This window comes from Coptis chinensis, chromosome 9 (assembly GCF_015680905.1).
Source record: "Coptis chinensis isolate HL-2020 chromosome 9, ASM1568090v1, whole genome shotgun sequence".
Classification (NCBI taxonomy): Eukaryota; Viridiplantae; Streptophyta; class Magnoliopsida; order Ranunculales; family Ranunculaceae; genus Coptis; species Coptis chinensis.
The window spans coordinates 30,323,388-30,336,061 of record NC_141464.1 but is presented as its reverse complement, the minus strand read 5'-3'; positions in this window follow the sequence as shown (position 1 = coordinate 30,336,061).

The window sequence follows — 12,674 nt, the reverse complement described above, 5'->3', positions numbered from 1 at the left end:
CAAACACATCTCAAAATGATGACGTCACTACTTTGATTCTGAAGCAAAACGAAATTGATAAAGTGGCATATTAAATAGAAGGAGCGAGAGACCTTTGGATTGAACATGCATTAAAATTCGTAGATGAGATAGATGACGAGAGGGACGCAGCTACACCACCGTTATAAAATGGGGAGAAAGAGAGATGTGGAAGCCCCAGTGAGAGATACAAGGTCGCAGTTGAGCACCAGAAGTGGGGTTTTTCTTATAGACTTCACTTCTTTTATGTTCTTTTTTTTTAAGAATTCTTTATCCACGGTAGGCGTAATTTTGCCAAAAATATAAACCACTGTGTTCAAGGAAACAGTGGGGTATACGATTACCAAAACATAAATATCGTTATATTTGAGAGTACCGTGGTAAATGTCAAAATATATACCACTATTTTACGAAATTAGTGGTATTTGATTGTTTCAAAACTAGACAAGTGTTTTGTACCGTGGCAAATGACTATAAGCCATTGTTATTAGCAGAACAGTGGTATATACCAATTTACAAACCGTGGCTAATGTGCTTTTATGTAGTAGTGTAAGGAGGTCATTAACTTTTAGTTGTACCTGTTCAGTGAACCATGTAATTTTACTCTATTTGAAAATTTCTAAAAATGGAAAGGTAGAGTTGGGGAATTCATTTTTGAAGGAATATGAATCATGATGACAATAACAAAGAGCTAATATCATATAAGTCGATTGATGAAAAGCTATGGTATGTTGATTTGAAGCTTCACTCCTTTGTGCACGTTCACTTTGTTGATAGGTTTGTGAAACTTTTGTTTTTTGAATTTAATTGCTAGGGTATGATAATTTGGTATAATAATTAGTTAATCTTTCTTACATTTGTTGTAATCTTAGTAGAATTTTATGTGAAAATCTCATTTTACAATGTTTTGGGTATAGTTATCTATGGGCAATCCAATCAGACTTTGGTATTTTTCCACTTGCTCTCCCACTTGAAGTGATTTGAACTTAAATGGTGTTTTCTTGGTACAAAGAATGAAAAACACAAGGTTGTTGAATCGAATGAAGATGTAGGAAATGCGGAGAACAACTTCTCCACAATAAAAAAGACTTCTTGAGTCCCTAAGAATGATAAAGTCATCTGATTTAGAGTTCTTCTTAGCATATGTGCTATCAGGTGGTGGTTTATGCCTTGAAACTTGATAGTTGTTGTGAAGTCATCTACTTTAACTAACAAAATACCTGTTGGAAGCTGCTGCCTAGCTTAGTATAGTTGAGTCGTTAGTTTAATGAGCATAATAGGCTATTTAACTAAAGTTTTGAGTAGGAAACAAAGTGGATCGATATAGTCACATGTTTTCTATTTTCGTCATTTTTCTGGTGAAGTTGTTGCACATATTCTCTTAATTGTCCCCTCTCCTTTGATTTGCGGAATAATTTCTTACATGTTAAAGTTTTTTTTTTTTTTTTTTTTTTTTTTTTTTTTTTTTTTTTTTTTTTTAAATTAAGCTAGGTCTAGGCAGACCCCCACCTGTATTAATATAATATATCCTTACATTTATAGTACCACTCGCATCTTCGTTTACAATGTTCTGTACAACAAATCACGAGGATATGCAAGTGAACCGTGGAAAATTCAACATCTTGGTGCAATTAAGCAACCATGCTAATACTAACTACGTTGGAACCCCGTTAGGCAGAGCTCAAACTAGGTTCAAGCATAGGAGACCAAAAGCAAATCCCCTTAGCCAGGCTCAAGTCTACGCTCTAGATATCAGCTAATAAACCGGCCCAACTATTCGGGCCTGGGACAACAGCCAGTATCCAAACAACCCGAGCCTAACCAATACAACCCGCCTAAGAAGTGGATCTGGATTAAGAAAACCCACCACCATCTTCTCTACTCGCCAGCAAATAGCCAACACCAACTATGGCAGCAGCTTTTTCCCAATGCCACCAAACAACCAACCAACCCCTCCATTCAATGTCATTTGCCCCACCTCCCGATAGAGCCCCCAGCCCACCATAGAAACCAAATTTCAGCAGCCAAGAAGCCAACTCTCGATCCCAATCCAAAACTAACCCATCCAGAGAGGTTGTACAGGACATCTCCTACCAACGGTCACCTCCAGAGTTCCAACCAGCCACATCTTTGAGTCAAGTTCCGAGCTTTATCCAGCACATCTCTGCCGTCCCAAGCTCACACAACTGATCCAAACCACAACATAGTGAAACCTCCAGAGTAACCATGAGTAGACCAAACTTCACAACCAGTCGGCCTTGTCTTGTTCAAATTTGGAGGCAGTCACTTCTTCTCGTCGCATAAGCATCGGACTACTAGAGTTACACCGAACAAACTGCCAAGAGAAGGAGCAGAGACAAAATAGAGGGGCAAAATCAATTTTAAGTGGCAAGGAATATGAGGGAAATCCAAGAGAGATCCCGAAACTCCTCTCACCATACCCCCGAACTCATACTTACCAAACCACATACCAGAGAATTGAAGGTATATCTCTGTAAAGCCAGTTGGATTTTCTGTGGTTTAGGTTTCAAATTCAAAACCCTAAGAGAGAGAGAGCGAGCCGCCATGAGAGAAAGGGGCAATTTTCAAATAATTAGTTTAAAATACTATGTTTTATTTTATACATGTTGAAGTTGAACTCAATAAAATTATTAGTTATATTTTGATATATTAGTTAGACATTGTATATGGTTGTATATATTAACATTTTCGTTGTTTATTGGGAAAAAAAATTACATTAGAGAAAGGGTCCAACACAGTTTTGAAGAAATAATTTGATATGCACATATTTCTTTGACCTTTTTCCTTTTATTTGCTTTTGACATGTTTAAGGTAGTTATTGCAACTTAAAGAGTACCATGTTTCAACTCTAAACCAACCAATATGTAACTCAACCTTAGTGTATAATATTGATAGAAGATATACTTTCATAAAACAATTCATTAGGTGTATCGATTATGATCAAACCTACTAATAATATTGGAAAATGGAAATATAAAAATAGAGATGTCCCATGCTACATAGAGATGGTTTATAATGTACACTTTTTTGTCAACCCATGTAGGATACAATTGTTTAATGGGTTGGCTCACCAAAGTGCCATTAGTTTGTCGATTGCGATATTTAAAAACTTGAAATCAATTGAGTGACAGATTTCGCACCGGGTACATGAGGAGTTTTGTGTTCTATTCGAATTTTCAAAATGCATCTCGAGGTATAATGAATGGCCATAAACACTTGTGGACCTATGACTATATATGTGTGTGCATACATGACTGATTTTTAATAGAGAAGGTTGTATAACATCTGTTTTATTAATCATAACTCTATGAGACAGACTACTAATAGAGAATGCTAACTGAAAAAAATAAAAATAAAAAATTGGGTGCAAGATTAAGAGATTGCAAAGGTCACATGAGTTTTAAACTAATATATATAATAGAAAGTATCAACCATGCTAATTTACTTAAAATGTTATTTGTGATGAAATACTTAAAGTTATTCATCCATCCATGGCAGCATTATCATGTCTTCATCTTGACTGATAACTTTTGAGTAAAAAAAAAAAAAACAACAACAACTAATGTAGATTATCAAAGATATTATTATCTTTTTAAATTACAACTTTTGAATTAAAGTAATCTTATTCACATGAATGAAATTGTTTAGATTTTTGTTGTTGAACCTTTTTAATACAAGCTATGCATAAAATGCCAAGTAAATTACAAAATGTTTAGCAAAATACTTTGTTTCATTTAACGACACCCGTTCAATGAACATGCACGAAATTGAAATTGAAAAGAATGAAATTGTTTAAAATTTTGTTTCTCAACTTTATTTAATACATTATATGCATAAAATATTAATTGAAAATGTTTAGCATAAATATTTATTTCATTAACTACACCCGTTCATGGAACAACATTTCGCTAACATTTTGTAATGATATATGAAGAGATGTTTATTGCATGAATATACTAATTAAAATTATATAGATCCTTCTAAAGTTCAAATTCATATACATACTGTATGATCTGAAAATGAAATGGTGGCCCTCTGATAAACATAAAATGCGTAGTTTACCTACGAAATGAACTACGAATCCAAAACGTAAGTAAACTAAACTTATTCTTTACGTGTCTATTATCAAAGCTTCTACTCTCAATGCGAATTGCACTAAATGGAGTATGAAGTTCGCTTCCCTCCTAGTTCCCTAGCATGGATTGTTTTCTAAGTCTAACTAGTCATTGTTAAGTCAATGAGAGCTTTTCGAAGGGTGTTATACTCACTGATGAAACTAAAATGAGTCTACGTTGAATTTAACTACTGAATACTATGGAAATATGCTTGTTTTGAATCTAGATATAAAGGATTAGGGGAATTGAATCCACCCTCGAATCCAACTTAATAACCTAGTATAGATTCTTGTATCTCGATTCTCCGTTCTTACGGCAAGAAATTCGAAGTTCTAATCCCTAGTGTTCATGGCATTTCTACCAGTACTAACTAGCATGTGAAGTCGTCTACCCATTCTCATGGCGAAACACGACTTTCTAGAGTGGAATAGAATCTACAAACAATTCTACACTAACAACTAAGTTTTCATCAAGGCTTCATCAACCCCTCTAATGGAGGTTTTAGCCTTGATTCATTAAACTAACATTTCCCATTGAATCTAAACTAAACATAATATAAAGATTCTAACTTTATGAAATTTAACTAATCTAAATTAAACAATAACAAAAATCTAATTAACAACTAAGCATTGAATAACAAGTAGTAAATGAAATTAGATCTAACAATTGTAATTGACAAATCGAAATTGAATCAAGAACAACTATTTTATTATCTAATTCAAAGGAGAACAATCATTCAATACTAAATTTAAAACAAGAATAAAACTAATTACTTTAATATAAAAACTAGATCTAGAACTAAGGTTTAATGGAGGCTAACTAATCTAATTTATTTTCTAACCTAACTATCTACCATTAACAAAGAATGAAGCTTTTGTTTTTATACATCCAGATCTAAAAAATCGTGCATGGGCTTGGAGCCAGGGTTTGGGCCAGAGAATCAGGCCCAAAACCCAATTCTTTCAGTCCAAAAAGGCCTCTTCAGCTGCAGTCGACTTCCACAGACTTTTCGTCCACTTCTGCTCCTCTGATTGGGTCACGGCTTGGACCATTGCAAAGCTCTTTCCGAGCCGGTCGTTTTGACATAAGGTAGGCCTCAATCCGAGGTCTGAGTCCAAAGATATGGTATTCGGAAGTTCTGCTGACTTTTGCTCCTTTATCTCGCTAAAGTGGTACATTTCTGCACATAATGGACTTTGAAGCCTGAAATGCATAAAAACGCGTAATCAGTATTAACTCTTACTTATTATTCACATAATTGGTCTAACAGTATGATTATTAAGGGGTTAAAACTACAGTTTTGGGCTCTTATCAAACCACCCTTAAACAAAGCATTTTGCTTGTCCTCAAGCAAAGATGAGAAATTAGAATAAGTGACAAAAATGGAGTTCTAACTACTCTCGTTTATTTGAGTGCGATTGCATTAACCATATGCAACAAGGCCTTAAACCACTAGGAATTCCCTAGTGGGCCGAGTTATAGCCTCGTGAGAGTTTTCGATGAAGGTACTCACAAACTTCATCTATACTACAAACGACTAAAGAAAATAAAACTATTGTTTCCTTATTCATGCTCAACTATCTATACATCTCTCTAGCAATTACATAAGATTAACCAGTCAAAACCCTAAGTTAATATATGCATAATAATCAATCATCTACAATAAACATATATACAATGAGTAGTACTATCAAATGTTTAGCGAGGTTTGTTTTAGGAACTTCGAATAAAGCGTCCTTAAGTAGGTTCTCACAATAATAGTCAAGAAACAACACTCTGATTTTTCACTCAAGTTTCAAGTTACCAAAGGTGTACAGTGGGCACACTTTACCTTTACAATCTCCATGACAACAAGGAAGCGGGGGGTCAATCAAACACACATCGCCACTTACTATCACACTAACCTATTCCTAATTGAGCTAGAGGTCTTTATTAGGTGTTACAGGGATTAGGAGATGGTTTAAGAAGGAAGGAAATGGATATTCAAAAGGACAAGTCTGAGATAATAGAGTCTTCGTATTATGTAACTTAGAGAAAACCTTGTTATTTTCTTTTGCTTCTATACTTTGTTTCCATCCTTAGCCATATTTTTCTTTTTCTTTTCTTTGGCTTTTGACTCCTTTTTATTCTATTTTTTTGGAGTTTTTATTTTATTTCTATTTTTCTTTTCTTTGGATGGAAACTTCTTTTCTTTATTTTCTGAAGCAAGTAACAATTTTTGTTTACAGTTTTTTCTCTTCTTCTTTCTTCACTCATTCTATTCTCAGACTTATTCTAAATTGGGTAGGTTGATTTATTCTTTTTTTTTTTTTTTTTTTTTTTGTTTTTGTAAGCGGGGTAAAGGAATTGTGGTGTATGGAAGGCTAAAAAAAGGCTCGTGAGTGGCGACTAGCGGAAAATAATTCATAGGTTTGAATTTCTGGCTATATCGATCCAAAAAGCGGCCTAAATTCTCACTTAGGATATGGTTTAGTGATCAAGCAAGTGGGCGTGTGATTTCTCTATCCGGTTTTTTACTTCTCCCTTGTGTCATTTCTCAAATGTTTAGCTCATATATAAGGCTTTTAGGCTATATTCTCACAGGATTTGTAGAATAAGTACTCTAGCCTAGATTTTGAAACTTCATCGCTAACAATCATAGATACTCATGTAATATATTTATAGATAGATGCAAAGATTATTACCTACGTATTAACCTAAGTTTCTAACAATTATTCTGATGCAACAACTATGTGAGACTTCTAGATTGTTAAGAGCATGGAGAAAGAAAACAATACCAATATTCCTAAGTGTATAGCATAAACTTATTTATTTATATTTTTAAATTTTTGAAATTTTAACTAGAAAACAAATGCATATTATATATATCTATATCCTAACGGATGTCTTAATTACGCGTGATTCTATGCCCCCAAACAAGAAGCATGATTTGTCCTCAAAGCATTGTAAATAAAGAGGGTAGGAAAAATACCATTGAAGCGTGGAAATTCAGAAACATCCGCAAAACAATGTTAGAGCGTACTAATATAGGAAATACAAAAACCGACGCGAACTCTATAAAGAGTTCCACCCATTATGGGGTTAACAGTAATGAAATTGCTTTGGGACATAAGCGACATTAATTAACAGAAACTAAAACTTACCTCCACTCCGGACATGCATATTATCTACCCAATAGCATCATGGGTCTTGTATTTTAGCGGGCATGGCAAGTCCAAGAACAATTGCTAGCAAGACCCATAAGCGGTTCCTAGCCCTAACGTGTGTGATCACCTCAAAACCAAGCACCATAAGTAGTGCTTTGGAACAAATCTTTGAAAGATCGTTCGGTATTATTATAGGAGATGTCATCTCAAAATTACGCTCTGGAATAGCTATGAATGATCTGGAAACTACCCGTAGAAAACTGGAATTTTTCTGGTCCACGGAAGTCAGCGCTGGCGGTATCATATAAAGGCTTAGTCGCGCTCGAAATTTTAGAATTCCAGTGTTTTAGCTGGGTCGCTTTCAACATGGGCACGGGCTCTAGGTCCGATAGATGAGGGTATGGTCGCGGCTTCGCTTTGGCGCGGCCTCGAAAGCAAAATTCAGAACAAAATATACAGAGAAGCGAAAAGTGCGCTGTCAGAGCCTTGAAGTCTTTCGGAGTTGCTGAAAATTGAAAAATGAGACGAAACGTGGGAGTGAAAGGTGAGTGATGGAAATTAGGTGTAGTGTGGGTTGTGAGTGTAGAATGAATGAAGTTTATATAAAATCATCTTTGGAATAGATAACACCACCCCAAAACAGTTTGGGAAGGTGGGATCAACATTAACTAATCACGACAATGAAAAATAACGACATTATATTCATATTGTCATTCAAACAACATTTCACTACAAAAGTCAAAATTAACTACGGAATTTAACAACGTAACATCCTATCTACTAAATATATAAAAAACAACATCAAAACAACAAAGAAGGAGAAATCTAGCTACTCTTCAAGGGAGCGAGGTGGGGTAAGAATAGGAATTTAAGTGATCAAGAATGGAAAAACCAAACACCCCACCCCCAAACAAATTTTTGAAAACAGGTGTGTAAAAATTTGTTTTAAAACGGGGGTCTTTTAAAGTCAGATTCCCGAGACTTGCTAGATTACTATTTTTATAGCTTTAAACTTTTTACTTTTATGAATTAGGTTTAATATAAAGGAAAACAATAAGCAAAGAAAGACAAAATTCACACCATAGAAACATGACTCAAAACCGAGAAAACACATGCAAGAGTGGAAAGCGTGAATTATGTGAAGCGTGGACTTAGGATCGGTACTTACAGCCACACACTCCATAGGGAGGGCCGGTTACCTGAATGGTGCAATCACCAATATATGGAAATGAAAGGAAATGCACCAAACACAAAAAATTGAGTCGTTTATAGTCGGATACTCGAGACTTTATCTAAATATATGTATGAATATGCAGGTTTATCATATATCAACAACCGAAATAGTTGTGGATCGTTCCATAAATAAATATCCAGAAAAAACATATCCAAACACAATCAAGCACCAAGATTTCCTACGACGCAACCTAGTGGAATGAAAGCGAAGTCGAATAGACCTATAACATAACCGAGAGCATGCACCTTATGTTTCATCTTTGAACGAGAGGGTGTCCTAGTGAATAAGTGTGGAAAAGTGAATGGTTGTGGAAGATATGGTGGATTGGGATAAGTTTTAGAAAAAGCATGGAAAAAATGAGGATGTGGGTTTAGCACAAAACTCATTCATGGTGTAGTTAGGGGGTATCTCAAGTCCGAAAATGAAGGTGTCAAGTGGTTTATCCTTGGGAAGTATTTGTTTACTAGGTGGATTTAAAAATCATGAAGCACGTGAGAAACTAAAGGATCGAAGTGCAAACTCGAGGTTCCTTTGAAAAGGTGGAGGGTGGGGAATATTGGTGATGGAAGGTGAATGATTCTCAGCTAAGCGCCTCAAGTCCATATCATCGAAATCTTGATATATGCAAGACATTCCTCAATAGGTGGGTCAAAAGGATCACTGGGATAAAGATTGAAAAATTCATCTTCCGTCATAGCATCAAGGGATGAATGGTTGTTGGCAAAGGGGGACTGAGAAGTGGTAAAGAAGTGGTGCAAAAGAGTTGCGGGAATTCTTCTTCGATTTAAATCTACTACCGGGGAGTCATTGTTAAAGTCGAATTTCGAAGGAAAGGAATTTGTTGTCGTTTCTCCGAAACATGTTTTGAAGTAATCTTGAGCTAAGCTCTCGATCATGCTAACCTCTCCGTTTGTAGGTGAATCGATAATCGCGGTCCTCGTTTTGAAAACATTTACCTCAATAGAAAGATGGCCAAAAGGACAAGGACATCGAACCATCGCGGCGGCTTTATGAGCGTTGGCGTGTAAGAAGGGGCCTCTAAAATGATAGGTACAGAGTCGTTAGTGAGTTCCGCGGTCTAGGACAACGGTCGGCCGGTAGTAAAAATTTTGGACTTTAACCAAAGACATTTTCAACCACACCCTTAGGATACTTAATAGACCGGGTCACTAATTGCAACGTCATTTTAGTAGGTTGCATCTCCTCTAGACCTATTTGTTTATACAAATAAAATGGGAGTAAGTTAACACTAGCCCCCAGTGTCTAATAAATACGTCGCCGTCAGGTGAGAATCTCCTAAGGTGCATTATCAGAGAAAAGGGGCGACCGTGGTCCTTGTACTTAACAATTCCATTATTTTCGATAGCGTTGGGAATTGTTCCGTTAAAAAAGCGTCTTTTGGTATATTGGTCTTCGCCTAGTAGTACCACAACCTTAAGAAACTTAGCATGGTGTGGTAGCTTTTTAATAGCTTCGAAAGGGAAGGTTTATAGTTAGATTTTTGAAAACGTTCCTAATCTCCTCATAATTTGTATCCCTAGTTAACATGGCTAATTTTTTGGGGAAACGGTGTTTTCTCTATAATTAGCATATGGATCAACAGGGATGTTTAACCTTGGCTTTTGTTTCTTAGGTTGTGGTTTAACTGGTACCCTCTGCAGTTGTAGGCTCTTCAGTTTCTATTTGGGTATCTAGTTCGATATCCGTTGTAGGAGATCTTGATGGGGTAACTATAGGCATAGTTACTTTGTTATCAACCACTCTTCCGTGAACGGAGAGTGGTGATGGCATTTAGCTTCACCCACGTTTGTAGTTTCCGTACTAGTATTACCGTTTACCCTCAAAGGCGTGTTTCTTTGTTCTAGGGTTGGGTATCGGCCCGGAAACACGCCTTTGGTTGGGCTTTCTCTTGGGCTAACCGTTGGTTTAAATTATTAACATTGTAGAATGTGTTGGTTAGATTGAGCCATGGTTTGGAAAAGTTGTTGGCTCACTTGTATGAAGGTGTCAAGACGATCCGGTTGTGTGGGTGTAATAGTCACGGGTGGTGTATTTGGAACTATGTCGCGTTGATTATTTATAGGCGGATTGTGATAGTTATTATTTACCGAACGATACCTCTATTAGCATTATAATTATTATAACTATATTGACCTTGTGCTTGACCTTGTCGAGGGTTGTGCTTGGTTGTTATAATTATTATAATTACCCCGACTCCGGCCCTTGTCCTTCCGGAGGAGCTTGGTTGTAACGTGTGGTGGCCTAACATATTGATTATTGTACCGGAGGTGTGACTTGTTGGTTATTTCTCCAACCGAAGTTGGGATTTTGTCTCCCAAGGGTTAGGTTCACTATTAATAGAACAAGAATGTTCATAGCTATGGGGCGATGGGAGTCGGGATGCTTTCGAGGACTCAACCAGAAACTACATGGATTTGAATTTACATTCATGACGGGGATAGCTTTTGTTGTACGAAATGGCCTCAACCTTTTTAGTTAGAGATTCGATTAAATTTTTAAGTTCTAGATCGGGTTTAACCTCAAACATACCGGGTAGCCTTAATCGTGGAAGAAGAACTAGCTGAGCGGGGAGTAATCGTCACTACCCCGGTTGTTATTTCGCTTTAGTTTGATCCTCTAAAATTTGTAAGCCTCCTTGGCTCCTTTACTTAGGAAACTACCCCCATTCATTATGTCAAGGACTTCTTTATGATGATGTTGAAGTCCTTTGAAAAAGGCAACCTAACTAACGTGTCTTTGCTAGGTTATGGTGTGGACACTCTATAAGCGGATCGGTGAAACGATTCCAAGCCCGAGAAAATGATTCATGAGGATTTTGTCGAAAAAATGAATCTTGGAAAGCATCTCATCCGCCTTTAGGGGTGGGTAAAATGTTCCATAAACAATTTGAACAAGTTTGGCCCACGAGTCCATTTTTTAACCAAGACGCCTTATCAGCTAAGGTGAAGGGAAATACCCTCGGTTTAATCTGTTCGCACCAACGGTAGGATGATGGAATGTTGTAAGGACTTGTTCAATCCCTACATGTGTTGGTAAGGTTTTTCATGGTCTAGACCATGGAAAACGGGTAAATGATTAAATATGTTTGGGGAATTAAAAAATCCCGTTGGTCCGCTAGAACGATGCAAGATTTAGGGCTATCGCCAAAGCTTTATAAAAGTCGAGAGAGGAGTCTCTCTTTCTTCAGCCATAATATCGGGTGTAGTGTGTGAAATTCTAGATAGGCGTGTTGTATTTATTTTACTAAAAAACAAGCCCCGATTATACTAGAATTAAAACTCCTCCGACGTAAGACGCGGAGGAGTGGAAGAAAGGAATACCTGATAGCGTCCTTGCTTCGCTTATGAATAGCGTCTTGTGTACGCGTGTTCAGTGTAATAAGATATTAGAACACTGAAAAACTTGACAATTCGAAGTTTAAATCAACTGTGGAAATCCTGGAATTTCAGAGGAGGGCGCGGGCGCGCTCTATATTGGGCGCGGGCGCGCTCAAGGCAAAGTCGAGCTCCAGTAAGATAGCGCGGGTCGCGCTCTCTTTGGGCGCGGGCGCGCTCAGTGTATAAACGAGAAGTCCAGTAAGATAGCGCGGGTCGCGCTCTCTTTGGGCGCGGGCGCGCTCAGTGTATAAACGAGAAGTCCAGTAAGATAGCGCGGGTCGCGCTCTCTTTGGGCGCGGGCGCGCTCAGTGCGTTTTCTCGCGGAATTTTTCCAAAACTGAAACGGCAACCACAGTGTGAATCAAACAAGGGTGGGTGGGTGAAATGGGACTTAAAAATAACTAATTATATTATGAATACAATGCTAAAGTGCAACTAAGATGGCAGCGGCGCCATTTGATAAACATAAAATGCGTAGTTTACCTACGAAATGAACTACGAATCCAAAACGTAAGTAAACTAAACTTATTCTTTACGTGTCTATTATCAAAGCTTCTACTCTCAATGCGAATTGCACTAAATGGAGTATGAAGTTCGTTCCACTCCTAGTTCCCTAGCATGGATTGTTTTCTAAGTCTAACTAGTCATTGTTAAGTCAATGGAGAGCTTTCACGGGCGGTGTTATACTAACGATGAAACTAAAATGAGTCTACGTTGAATTTAACTACTTAATACTATGGAA